This window comes from Lolium rigidum, chromosome 4, assembly GCF_022539505.1.
Source record: "Lolium rigidum isolate FL_2022 chromosome 4, APGP_CSIRO_Lrig_0.1, whole genome shotgun sequence".
NCBI classification, from domain to species: Eukaryota; Viridiplantae; Streptophyta; class Magnoliopsida; order Poales; family Poaceae; genus Lolium; species Lolium rigidum.
The window spans coordinates 237,802,874-237,816,284 of NC_061511.1; the positions used below are offsets into that span (position 1 = coordinate 237,802,874).

The window sequence follows — 13,411 nt, forward strand, 5'->3', positions numbered from 1 at the left end:
TTAGTACTTGGACACCGTTTTATTATTATCCGCAAATGCCCTGCTATGATTGTTACATGAGTTTCTCTCATTCATGCAACGCCCAGTCATCCGTCCCCGTGCCTACGATATTTTAATCTCTTCGTTTACTAAAATCATTACTTGCTGTCTTTGTTACTCTGCTCTTGTTATTTCACTACTGCTACTACGATAAAGCTGTTACTGCTGATAAACTCTTGCGAGCAAGTCTGTTTCCGAGTGCAAGCTGAATTGACAACTCCGTTGTTAAGGCTTCCAAGTGTTCTTTGTCTCCCCTTGTGTCGAATCAATAAATTGGGTAATACTTCCCTCGAAGGCTGTTGCGATCCCCTATACTTGTGGGTCATCAAGACTATTTTCACGGCGCCGTTGCCGGGGAGCATAGCTTTATTTGGAAGTTCACTTGGATTAATATTGTTCGCTGCAAATTCTCCATCATGGGTAAACCTCGCGATACTAAGATCGCCATATTACCATCCACTACAAGAAAAGGTACAATTCGAGTACCTCCGCTACACTTGATTCACCATACTGTGATTGATAAACTTGTTTCACCGCCACATGCTTCGCATGCGGGTACATCTGCTGAATCTGAACACTCTCATAATATTGATAATGTTTCTGCTGTGCTTGATGATAGTGGTTCATTGGGATCTTTTCTAGATGCTACAATTGCTAAATCTAGACAAATTGAAAATACTTGAAACTCCTAATGCTACTACACCTGTTAGTTCACCTGAACTTGATTATTTTAGTGATGATCTTGAGGAAGATTATGTGGAGCTTGATGATGATTTTATTGAAAAATGCAATGCTACTACTGATGCAAGAAAAATTAAAAAGTTGCTTGCGAGAACATACTCGTTAGATATAAAGCTGTCTCCTGATCCTAAATTTGCCACATCTCCTATAAACATTAGGGATAAAGATTATGATTTTTCTCTTGATCTATCTCATATAGCTATTGTTGAGAAAACACCTTTTTGTGGTACTTGAAAAAGAAAGTGCTGTTGAACACATGACTGAGTTATCTACTTTGAGTAGCTTGTTTTTTGATGATGTTAAGAAGCGTACTTACTTTGTTGCTAAAATATTTCCATTCTCATTGAAGGATGACGCTAAAACTTGGTATAATAATTTGCCACCTAATTCTATTAAAAGTCCGAAAGAATTGCTTGATGTTTTCTTCCGGAAATACTTTCCTCGCTAGTGCTCAACATGCTTGCTTTGCGAGAGAGTTTATAATTTTGATCAAGGAGATGAAGAGAAATTGCCCGAGGCTTGGGCGAGATTTTGCTCTCTTATTAGAGCTTTGCTCGACCATGATTTAGAAAAGCATGATTTACTTGATATATTTTATAGTGGACTAACCATTGAGTCTAGGGCATACCTGGATAGTTGTGCTTGGTTGTGTTTTCAGGAAAAGAACTCCGGACGACGTCTGAAGAATTATTGGCTAAAATAGGCCGGAATTATGATGATTGGAATACACCTGAACCAACTCCAACGCCAATAGTGAAGAAGAGGGGTTTAATTAAATTGAATGATGAAGATATGAGGGAAGCCAAGAAGTCTCTCAAGGAGAAAGGTATTAAATCCGAAGATGTGAAGAATCTACCTCCTATAGAAGATATATGTGAGATAATTCCCCCTTCATCCATGATTGAGGTAAATTCCCTTCAACGCTTTACTAGGGAAGATATTCCGTATTCAAAACCTCCTGCGCAATGCTTAGATGAGTTTGATAATTATATTGTTAAGCAAGAAAATTTTAATATGAGAGTAGAGAATCATCTAATGGAAAATTCTCAAGCTATTAGTCAATTGCATGATATTGTGGAGAGAACCTCCAATGATGTTAAGATGCTTGTCAAACATTTTCAAATGATTCAGACTCAAATTGATCAACTCACTAAAGTGCAAAATGACTTGTTAGGGAATAATTCTAAAGAGAAACATGCTTATGAAGTAACAACTAGAGGTGGTGTCTCTACCCAGGATCCTCTATATCCTGAAGGGCATCCCAAAAGAATTGAACAAGATTCTCAACGCATTGAACCTAGAGCTCATTCTAAGAAAAAGAAAAAGAAACATAAAAATGTTGTAGAATCCTCTGAACCTGTTAATGATCCTAATAGTATTTCTATTTCTGATGCTGAAACCGAAAGTGGTAATGAACATGATAATAGTGAAGATAATGATAAGAATGATACTCCTGATAAAGAAGAGGTTGAAAAAGAACCTGAAAAGCATGCTAAAAATAAAAAGTATACTAAAGAAGATTTTATTACTGAGAAACATGGTAATGAAAGAGAACCTTGGGTGCAAAAGCCAATGCCTTTTCCTGCTAAGAAACTAAAATCAAAGGAAGAAGAACACTATAATAAATTCTGCGATTGGATGAAACCTTTATTCTTGCAAATCCCTTTGATCGATGCTATTAAATTGCCTCCTTATTCAAAGTATATGAAAGATATTGTTACTAACAAAAGGAAAATCCCCAATGAGGAAATTTCCACTATGCTTGCTAATTACTCTTTCAATGGCAAAATTCCAAAGAAGTTGGGCGACCCGGTATACCTACTATTCCTTGTTCTATTAAGAATAATTATGTTAAAACTGCTCTATGTGACTTGGGAGCCGGTGTTAGTGTTATGCCTTTTTCTCTTTATAAGAGACTTTACTTAGATAAGTTGATACCTACTGATATATCTTTGCAAATGGCTGATAAATCTACTGCTATTCCTGTTGGTATATGTGAGAATGTTCCTGTTCAAGTTACTACTAACTGCTTGATATTAACTGATTTTGTTGTGTTGGAAATGCCGGAAGATGATAATATGTCTATTATTCTTGGGAGACCTTTTCTTAACACCGCAGGGGCTGTTATTGATTGCAATAAAGGAAAGGTTACTTTCAATGTTGATGATAAGGAACACACCGTCTATTTCCCCAAGAGGATTGAAAAAGCGTGCGGAGTTAATACTATCTCTCATGTGAGAACTATCAAAGTGGGAACCATCGATTGTCCTATATATGAGCCTAAAGAAGAATATCAAACTCTTGTGATTGGATCCATATCAATACAATTCAAGGTAACATGATTGATTTGAGGTTTATTTCTTCATATGCTATATAAAATTTATTTGGTGGCAAGACTTGATCAACCTTGTTAACAAATACCTTTTATATGCATAGAGGAGGTAAACAACATCTCTTTCTTTCTCCACTTGCTTTAGTTGCTGTAGCACTTTTAATTTGCAAAGTTTCTTAGTTGATTTGAGATTTCAAAAATTTTCCTGGCCGGTAATAATAAACTTAATACCCAGAAAATGTGCGTTTTTCAAAGTTTTCAAAAATTCACGAAAATTATACCGTTGGTCCTATTTTTCGACGAGGCACCTGGGAGCACCAGAGGATGACCTGTGGGGCACCAGAGGGCGCCACACCACTGGCCGGCGCGGCCAAGGAGGTGGCCGCGCCACCATGTGGTGTGGGCTCCCCTCTGCCCCACTTTGTCATCTCTTTCTCCCAGCACCTTCTCTCTCCCGAAAAAACTCGTACCAAGTTCATCTCTCTCGCGTTTTTGCTCCAGAGCTCCAGATTTCTCGATCTCTTTGCTCAGCCCAGATTTCTGTCTGAAATTTGGCACATTTGCTCTTCGGTATGTGACTCCTCCACCCATCCAAGTAGAATTTCGTTTGGTTGAGTATATCTTGAATATTTTGCTGCTGTAGGTAACATGTTTAGTGAGCTTGCATGCTTGTTCTAAGTGGTAGAAACTAGTTTTGATGCATGATTAGTACTCTAGCAAGTTCCTATGGTAGTTTCCCTCAATTTTATGTCACCAAATCAAATTTTTATATTGGTTGTTGAAATTTCAGAAAATGGAATGGAATAGATATCACTTGAACCAGCAAGAATTGGAAGTCCAACAAGTTATGATAGTCAATCGTGAAGAGGGAGTATACCCCTCTTACTACCCGTGCGCGGATTTCATGAGAAGCGCGGGGATATTTGAAGATGTTCAAACTCTAATTTCTCGTGCGGGGCTGAGTGACTTTGTTGAAGGAGAGCCAAGACAATATGTAAAATTAACTATGGCTTTTGTGCAGGACTTCAAGTTTAATTGGTCGCGATCTAACCCCACGGTCCGAGTATAAAATTTACAATAAATCTGTCAACTTGCCATTTAGTGCTTTTTGTGCAGCAATTAGAATACCGCAATGGGGGTCGTGCGAGAAGATAAGGGGATCGCCGCAAGAACTCTCGGATCTTTACAAGATGATTTGCGATGGAAGGAGTTTCTCAGGTGAAAGTGGTAAAATCACTAGTATTCAGCTCCCGGCTATCCGCTACTTTGCTTATTTTATTACCAAATGCGTTCTCGCCAAAAGGATTGGTAGTAAACTTTCTATCCCGGATTTGGCTTTTCTAGCTGCAGCACTTGCAAAATAGTAGGTCTTATAATTTGGGGGCATTAATAGCTTATAGACTTGCTACTAACCGTGAGAAAGGTGGAATGTGTGGAGGCCTCATCGCCTCCCGTTTACTAGCTTTTCATAATGTAGAACCTCATCATTTTGATATTCCGTTCCCCATAGAAAAACTTGACATAGCCTCTATGATTAAACATGAATTTGTTTCAGATTCCTCCAACTTGGGTAACCTGTATTATAAGATGATATTTTATAAGAAAGTTTGGAGAATAACTAAGAAAACTGAGAAACTAGTAAGATTGCCTGCGCCTGTTTTGTCTAACCTTGATTCCAGGGGAGATTGGTCGGTCACGGAAGGTGCACTGGATGCACATATAGAGAGAGGAGGCCAACATGCAAGAGACGACATAGAGGTCGAGGAGCACCTCGACTCATCATCCGATGCAGCAAGTTCCTCGCATCAACATGGTGGATATGCGGAGCCTCCACGCTTTTCTTCTGCGCAGGAGCTTTACTATGACTACTCCATGGACTACCCACCGGCGAGGAACGACCCTCGTTGGGGTTGAACTCCACTTAGGCCAAGAGCCTAAGCTTGGGGGCAGGTACACCGGCATCACTCATTCTTTGCATATTATGGTTGCTGGATACTTGCACATACTTGTTTAGTTTGTTTGAGTGGTTTTCTAAAGAGAGGAAGATGATATTTGGGGAAGTGCTGCCTGAAAACAGATTCTGGGATGTTACCGTAAAAATTCGTGTGCCCAGCAAGAATAGTATTTTGAGTTGAAAATTTTTGTGCATGTTCCCCAGGTTGTTATCTAACTTTCATTAGTTGAACACTTTTCGAACTGAGCAACGTAATATTTTTGTAAAAATCGATTTCTGTACTGCTGTCAGGTTTTGGCAGATTTCTGCCATCTCGCTTTTCTGTGTTTCTTTTAGTTTGCTATTTCTTGTTTTCGCTTTGTTTCTTTCCCAAAACACAAAAAGACCAAAAATATTTCTGTTGTTTCTCTTCACCATTTGTTTGCTTTGGTTTCTTGCATTTGTTTCGCTTTATTTCCTATTGCTAGTTTGCTATAAGAAAACCTAAAAAGATTTTGCTTTGTTTGCTTGTTTCCTCTTGTTCTTATTTGCAATTTGAAAACACCAAAAATATTTGCTGTTCTTCTTTGGTTTGTAAAGTTCTTTATGAGTTCAATGGTCTTCGGTGGCTGGAGCGTGGTTTTCATTTCATATTATCCAAGCTACACAAGTGAAAAGGCAATAATGACGATCTACGACAATCTGATTGTGGTGAGAGGCTGGTATGAACTCTATTTGTTTTCATTTTTGTACATACTAGTACAAATGCCCGTGCGTTGCTACGGGTCCCTAAATTTTATTTCTCAATGCACATATATAATTCATAATTTACTATGAAAATTCAAAACAAATCAGGGATACCATAATATAGTACAACATGATAATACCGAACGCAATAACAAGATAACATTGGTGTGCATCTGCGTGGTTCCAGGTTCTTGGTGTTCTTGTAATCTTCCGCGGTAAGTCGTACTCATGTGTTCTGTGCCGTCATAATTGTCAACTCAACAACCTCTCCGTTTGGATTTATTATTGTCTCACACTACGTGGATGCTACAAACACATGTATAACTGAAGAAATACTTTTCTGATTAGTTCAAACAACACTTCGATATTCATAAATATCCGAAGACAACCCTCAATCGTAGCCTTTTGTGTCAAACATATAAAAGGGCATTAGCAAATCTTCAATGATGTTGATGCTTTCTTGTCGGTATATGTTTCAATCAATTCAGTTTTTTCTACCATCCCATGTACTTAGCCATTTTTATGTCGTTCTTCTCTTCTTTGCATTTCTCCCGCACGGTTTGAAGAATTAAAGTATATGTCAATGAGCATTGTACCATCCTCTAATAAGAAAACATTACACTAAATTCAAACAAGAAAAAGATTTACAAACTTGTATGCCCTCTTAGCGTCTCGTCTGATGAAGCTCCAAAGTGAATATATTGAATAATAGTGCCTTACCTTACAGAAGGAGGGTTCTTCCACTGGCTGTGTACAAGAAAAAAAAATACATTTGCTTTAGACCAAGAAAACAAACACATTTGGCTCCTTGATAGTGAAAGAGCTAGGCGATGACATGATCTCATTAATTTGTGTCAGCAATTATGTAGTGAGGCAGTGAGCTAGACAATGTCTCCTTGCTGGCGTATGCAACTATGTAGTGATATGGGAAATGTCGAACATGCTTTGACAAGTCCATCCTAAACTCCTCAATAGTGAGTGTGTCCTCCGTGAGCACATCCATGGGTTAGTCGATTGCTGGTGCTCTTTCTCTGAAGCGAGGTAATGCTCCAATAAAATGGGAAGGGGTGCCCATTCAGTTTTCTAAAAATCAACGAACTGGAACTCAAATTTCAATTGAATCTGCCATGCACTTATTATACATTTTCTTCTTCCAAAACTATCAATATATATAGAGAGTTGCTTTGGGTTTTCATACATATACTAAGGCTAGAGGAGGCTGAATTAGTTACAACTTGGACTATCCAGCAAATAAGTTTATTTATATGCTAATGAAAAGCATTCGTATTGATAATTCCATTGGAAATAAAATGGCTCCTCACCTCTATGAATTTGAGTAACGGGAAGTAGCATTGAAGCATTAGTGTGATCCGCACATAAACCTCATATACCTCAACCTCAATAAAGTTTATGAGACAAGAAGATGACATTATTATTTAGTCAGTTTCTAGCTAGCACTGGCGGCACACTGCTACATCAACTAAAGGGCCAAGGAATCCAATGATAATTTGGTACTCCATTAGCTTCTCAGCATGCTCCCTTTCCTCTTCGCTTGATTACATATATAACCTGGGGAAAAGAAACAAACGCATTTCAGAAAATATTGACTACAGAATACTAATATATTTGGTAATTTTGGATAGATATAAGAATGAACTTACTTGGATAATCTCTTTGGTTATCATTCAGCAAGCGGTTATTGTTCAGCAAGACTTGCCTAAATATTATGTTTTAGAACTGAAAACTTCATGCTGTGCAATCTCAGCTTGAAGCTCAACTTCACATCTCAAAGCTCAATAACATTTGCACAACTTTTATAGATACTGTCACAACTCAGTTAGTCTTCCTTAGTCAAAGGCACATGCATGTTAATATTCAGAGAAGTTTATGTTCTGCAATTTTCAATATAAAAGGTTCTAGGAGATCTTGATTGGCCAGCCTGGGGGTGGCTACAGTTGCTGACACTGATAGAAACACTGGCTAAGATGATGGTGGCTGTGAAATAACTACATATCCGCCTCAATTTGAGTTACGTTAAGTACACATAAGCCTAACACAATGGTAATTCAGGCTGGAGTAATTTGTCTAGCCATGTTTTATGAGGTTCATGCTAATCATGGTGAAAGGTACCAACCTTTGTAAACCAGCCCTTAGTTTCTCAATATTAACTGTCACACACTTTTATAATTGCCCAAAGATTTAAAATTTTATCTAGCCCACGATAACTTAGTCGGACAATATCTCTGCAAAAGCCTGAGTATGACAGAAGAAGTGCAGAAATTTAATATTCAATGCAGACTGGACAAGCAATCAAAATACAGAGCTTCAGTTCATATCATTTGAGTACCTTCACAGGAACCTTCTTAGCTTGTTCATCACTGTAACATCAAGTTATTTGTCTGGTACCTCTCACAGATTACCTGTGTGATTAATGAATTAGATCAAGGCATTATACGCGCAAAACTCGGCTTATACAGACATCATATAAAACTTTAACAAATATTGGTACAAAGTTTAGTATCATGCACATGAGCAAATTGAGCTGTAGAACCAAGATGCTAACAAATGGAGAGGCGAGTCTAAAATGACACACTGAAAATAATATATTTTTGTCATTTGGGTCACGGATCGCCTACCTGGACCTTCTGCTTCTCTACAGTAATAATAAATGTCATCTTCCCCATCATGATATGTCATCCCTGTCCTTATGTCATGATCTTGCTAGAGCACCTTTCACCCCGTCTACTAATCAAGTGTCAGCATCATCATAAAATGTTCTTTCAGGGAAACACCATTCTGAAATATCAACAAAGATCTGTAGAGATTGCTCCCATTGTCCTACATCAACAATGATCTATCAAAAACATATATGCAGTAAAGTATTAAATGAAAATACAACATAACATGCTATTATAAATACATGACATGCAAGTAGATATAAGATTCTGAACATAACATCGAAGGAAATTCTACCAAACATGCACCTGGAGATATTCTTTTCTTCATTACCATCACTAAAACCTGATGGTAGGCATTCACGGTTCTTGCCTCAGCTGGTAAATAGGCACGTGCAACACACGTCTTTGTTAAAATCAAGACAAAGACACAGTAAAATTCGAAACATACAAAAAAAAGACATGGCTAATAATAATGTGGAAGGATAATTTCAGAACATGCATGGCTCTGCATACAACCACCACACTCCGCAATGATTGTTGGATAAGTTATGCTTTGATTGAAAAAAATAGTTACAACAATGCCCAGATCCTATAAATTAGCTTGCAAAACATAAATCTTGAACCTTGTCTCAAACAACCACATTGTAGGGGAAGGAACTTGCAAAACAAAATGAAAGCTGGCAACTCCATGGGCTTAGATAAGTACATGGCCAAACTGTACTCATTCCGCAAACACGATTATCAGTAAATGATTGTACCAGGAGTAGCACAATTTCAGTTTATTAGGAGCAGAAATTCATCATTTAATGAATAATAGCGATTTATTGCATGCATGATTGAGAGGGGGTATGGTTTCTCTGAACTATGCACTTGTTCTCATGTCAAAGCACTATAAGAATTGGGAGATATTTTCTGAGATCAAAAGCACACACATCTACATTTATAAATGAATACTGTAAAATGCACATGCCTGCTTCCAAGAACAACCACAACAAAAGTACTGATTGATATAACAAAGTGAGAAAATGTTCATGCTTAACATTCCAGGTGATAGTGAAAAATGTTAATGCTCTTGGGGTGAGATGATTAACCCACCAAACTCCTCTTGGCTGAAAAACTAAAACAGTCACCACCTTCTCATGCTTTGCGGAGTGCAGATGAACCGACAGTTGCAAGTAAAACCAAAGGGCTCTGTTTATTTATCACCACTTCAATTTTTTTTATTCTCCATCAAATATGATGGTGTAAACATCTAAATTATTGCCTCAAGCTCTAAATACAATCATGGTCCACATAAAAATCTAGAAGTATAGCCTTGCATCCAATCTACTCAGAATCATTATCTAAAGTTGAGGCCTGATGAGAAATATATAGTTCCGTCATCCCTAGATTTAAATTAATTCCCCTGTTTCTGTCATTGTTTCTGCTTGGAAGAGTAGAAGCTGCATGGAGGAAGTAGCTAAGCCAACTTAAAAGTTGCAATTATGATATGCGGATAAATACATAGCTGTACGGGTAAAAATGTAGTAAAAAATATTATAAATCACAATATCTATATCAATTCATGCTACAAAAGGATTAAACGGACTGTGACTTATTTATCTACAACTCTGATCAACATGAAACTAATATTCTTTCAGGTGAAACCATAGATCTTCCTTTTTGTACCTATAGGAGTGCTTGCGAATTTTGATTTATCAGTTGCATAACTCATTCTAACCATTATGTAGGCTTACCAAAATTGGTGTTACAGAAACCCATTGGCTCTCATTTACCCAAGACAAATTGACATTGCTATAGAAGAGACTAATTCGGGAGCTCTCCATGTATCTGACCCGTTCATGAAAGCAAAGAAATCCATTCCTAAGAGAGCATAGACATATATCCCTGGTTACGAACATAATCCTGCAAAGAAAAACAAAAAAGTGAGTAGGGGATTATTACGAACATAATTCCTTCTGTAGGCAAGGAGTTAACCCCAGGTTTCTGCTCAAATACAGTAGGACATGATTTTCAGAAGACCACAATATACTATCCCGATGCTGATTACATTTGTGAAACTTAAGTATATACCTCACCAGATCGTGGATAAATTATAGGTATAGGTAAACACCCTCTCGATCTGTCTCTAAGATACTAACCTGCAGAGCATGTTGTGATGTTTCACATTGAATTATTCATGTAATTTCTCCAACAGTATATTAGATCTTGTAAACTCATCATAGTATTTGAGATGAGTTGGTCCGTTGGATACCTGAAAACATAATATATAGATAGTTAGATCATCAAGCGCTGCCCAGAAACGAATAAAAGCCAACAAATATGCATCAAACTACAAACTGCAAATATCGGACTCTTAACATTTTAGATGTTTCAGTTTCCAATTCTCACCAAATATATATCTTCCGTGTGCAGAACAGTTAAAAAATGTGCACAATTGCAACCAATTTCAGGTACCTTCCATGTGTAGTGATGTTATCCCGCCGCGTTGTAGTAGCGATACGCCGCCGAGCTGGGTGAGGGGCGGCAGCGTCCTCGTGACTGGCAGGCCGGCGACGGCCTCCTGGATCACGGAGGCTTCCTGGAAAACAGCATCGAACTGGATGAGGGGCGACGGCGTCCTCGTCCTCGTGAGGGGCAGGGTAGCGGCGACCTTCGAGAGCATAGCGACTTCCAGGAAAGGGGCGCCGTGGAACACAACATCATGGAGGTCGGCAACTTGGAGGGTGGCCGCGCTTGTGAGGTGCGGAGGAGGCCGAGCTACGTACTGTGGGTCGGCGTCCGCGCTAGACGTGAGGGGATCCGGTGACGGCGAAGCTCGATACAGTAGCCGGTGTCGGCCTGCGCTGTGATGGCGAAGCTCGATATATCCCTGATCCGCGCTCAAGGTGAGGGGCACCAGCGACGATCGAGATGGGGTTGGTGGGCGGCATCGGCATCGGGGACGGTGGGCGACGGTGGAACCCTAGCCGACGCTTGCGGATGAGAGAGGGAGAGGGTGGGGGCGACTCACGGGAAATGGAGGAAATCTCGCTGGGGAGAGGAATTGTGGGGACTGGCCCACTTGTCGGCGCGTTCAGGAGGTGGAGCGGAAGGTTGGACGAAGGTACGACCAAAATTTGGTCGTAGTGCGAGGTTGGCAGAATAGGGAACACCTTCGTTCTTTTTAAGTAGTGTAGAACTCATCCATGTGAGCATGCTTAGTTGGTTCATGTGAGGTATATGTTATTTGAGAAAGTCTAGTAGTTTATGATCTCTCATGTTTAGCTCCAATCTATTAATATGAGTAGCATGTCATGGATGTTTGCTTGCATTGTTTTATTCATAAGTAAGTATGGCATTGTGGTATCCTTCTCTGAATAATTCATTTATATCGACTTGGCACATGCTCACGCATGCATATGACTGAACAAAAAGTCAATTAAGCCTCGATGATCTATATTGCTTCAGAGTTCTTGTATCACTTTTATGCCTCTGTTAATTTATTTTGCCGCAAGCATGATTATGACGATTCATCGCTCTCTTGATTTGTCGCTCCCTAGTCTTTTTGCTAGCCTTCACTTGTACTGAGCGGGAACGCTGCTCGTGCCTCCAAACACATGAAAACCAAGTTATTCCAGAGTGTCCACCATAAATACCTATTCATGGCATTTCAAACCGTTCCAAGTAAATTCTCATGCGCTACCTTTAAAATCTTCAAAATGCTTCTTAATTTGTGTTAATGTTTCATAGCTCATGAGGAAGTATGTGGTGTTTAGCTTTCAACCTTGTCATTTACTTTTGACGGACTCTCATATGGAATAGTGGCACATCCGCTTATCCAATAATTTTGCAAAAAGAGCTGGCAATGGGATTCCCGAGTCCCGAATTAATTAAACTTAAATAGACACTCCTCCATGGTTTGTGATTGTTGGACGGCACCCGAAGGATTCGGTTAGCCATGGCTTGTGTAAGCAAAGGTTGGGGGAGTGTCATCATCATAATAAAACTAAAATAAAAAGGCACTCCTTCATGGTATGAGATTGTTGGCAGTGCACCCGAGGATTCGGTTAGCCATGGTTTGTGCAAGAAAGGTTGGAAGGAGTGCCAAATAAATATGCAATAATTCATGGGAGCCGCTCTTGAAAGTCCGGTTGGCGTGGTAGTTAGTGTACCCATTACCATTCGTTGACAACAACAAACACCTCTCAAAATAATTTTACTCCTGATTTATAAAAATGAAAAGCTCTAGCGCATGTTAATCCCTCGCTTCCCTCTGCGAAGGGTCAATCTTTTACTTTTATGTTGTGTCTCCATTATTTCTTTGAGTACTATCTTGAGAGCACAACTGTCATTCTTAGTACAATATGCTTGTCTCAAAATATGATTGATTGTGGTATAACTTTGATGCATTTATCTTTTGACAATCACTACTTCTAGTCTTTCTATGAACTCCGAGAGGTGCCCGGGCATTTATGTTTTGCCAATCAAATACGAGCAAGCGAGATACCACTTTATCATACTCTCTTATGAACATTGCAATCTTGCTTATGTACATGATTCTTGATGCTTATTATTAATTGTTGGTACCTCTCCATGATTGACATAGCTGTTAGATGATCTTATTTGCATGTGTCTCATTATGAACTGCTTAAGTATTAGCCATAACATGAGAATATATACATCATATGAGCAAATGTGTTCGTGAAAGTTCTTTTATCGCTCAGTTGTTAACTGAATTGCTTGAGGACAAGCAATAAGCTAAGATTGGGGGGAGTTGATACGTCCAAAACGTATCTACTTTCCCGAACACTTTTGCTATTGTTTGGCCTCTAATTTGTGTATTTTGGATGCAACTAACACGGACTAACGTTTTTTTCAGCGAAGCTGCTCCGGTGTCTCGTTTTTGTGCAGAAATCCAACTTTCGGGAAAAACCTCGGAATGTATGCAGAAGGCCCTTT

At 39.0% G+C, this 13,411-nt stretch overlaps 1 long non-coding RNA gene across 2 annotated transcripts; it reads right to left on the reverse strand.

The window, feature by feature from the left end:
• Positions 1 to 7,033: 7,033 nt before the first annotated feature.
• Positions 7,034 to 10,978, reverse strand: LOC124707338. 2 transcript variants are annotated; one of them, XR_007004805.1, is made up of 6 exons: positions 10,928 to 10,978; positions 10,612 to 10,724; positions 8,777 to 10,375; positions 8,429 to 8,630; positions 7,454 to 8,212; positions 7,034 to 7,361 (listed from the first exon to the last, which is right to left on the reverse strand). It is a non-coding gene; the product is annotated as an uncharacterized LOC124707338 (long non-coding RNA). The 2 variants fall into 2 exon arrangements; XR_007004806.1 differs by having other exon boundaries at positions 8,766 to 10,375.
• Positions 10,979 to 13,411: the final 2,433 nt, after the last annotated feature.